The following is a 1,295-nucleotide window of genomic DNA, read 5'->3' as shown; positions in this document are numbered from 1 at the left end:
TGGGAGCTAATCAAAATGGTCAACTACACTTTTGTGCTCTTCGTACTAATTTTAAATAATATTAGCCGCGTGAATTGATACATTATTATCCTGGATGATCATACTACCATCAGTGAATAACATTTATTCTGTGGGGATTCGAACCCCGACAAGCGAGCCACCACAGTTTCACGTAATTGATCTATAAATCGACCAATCAGCGCAAAGCTATGGTATAATATGGCTCCTCAGATTATTTAAAATTCATCCCCTTTTCACTTTACAAAAACCGTTTAGTTCTTAACTCAGCCAGACGGCCTTGGGTATTCGCGTAGACCATATCGGACAGATCATGCCGAGCAAGAGATAGCTTTGGACACTCACACACGATGTACGACAGCTAGCTTTTAACAAGACACATCACGGTTCTCTCTTCCTGGTTGGTAGACATATTATCAGCATCTTTCTTTTGTAAACAGCCAACGCAGTAAATTATTTCCAGCAATAAATATGTTAAAAGTTCGTCAGTTGCTTCATTTGTTATATACACAAGACAGTGGTCAACAACAACACACACACACCAACAAGCAACTATCACCACAATGGTGAATAAAGCGTCCTCACGATAATACCGTAGGATGGACATGATAATCCTTGGTGTTAATTCTGCCATGCAGAACAACTAAACAGCCAAGAGAATTCCGTAATTTGGCTGCCCAAATGATTACACAGCTACCGCCACGGTTCATGGTAGGAGCCAAACAGAATAGAAGGCTTCTTTGAACTGCCTCCAGATATAAACTCATTCTGAAGTGTGAGGAAAAGAGTAAGTTCTACTTATCAGTGTTGATGAGTGACAGGAGAGATTTAATAATTACAGCACTCTTATAGCATCCAACTTTATGGGACTCAAGACGAATGGCTTTAATAGAAATATGGTTGGTCGGCAAGATGGTCGTTTAACTCTGGAGTCACTATTGCTGCCGTAATTCAAAAGGTTTTAGACACAATACGTTTCACCATTCCGCGGTCCTTCCAAGCTTTGCCTTTCGTTCACAATTATGCTTGCCAGAGCTGATTTTATTTTGGTTTTTGGAATTTGAGTACCAATTCGAACATCATTTTAGAGATTACCTCCCAAAATCTTACACAATTTCACAATTTTTATAACTGAAGCTGTAGCCATCTTCACTCCAACAATTTGTCCTCTTCATAAATCAGATAGGTCGCACGCATTTTAACTCACTTAAATATCTGGGGAGTGAAAAGGGAGGGAAACGGGTGACAATATCAAGACATACATAATGCATATAAAC

This window comes from Octopus bimaculoides, chromosome 13 (assembly GCF_001194135.2).
Source record: "Octopus bimaculoides isolate UCB-OBI-ISO-001 chromosome 13, ASM119413v2, whole genome shotgun sequence".
In the NCBI taxonomy this organism is placed as follows: domain Eukaryota; kingdom Metazoa; phylum Mollusca; class Cephalopoda; order Octopoda; family Octopodidae; genus Octopus; species Octopus bimaculoides.
The sequence above is the reverse complement of the archived record's forward strand: the minus strand, read 5'-3'. Positions refer to the sequence as shown.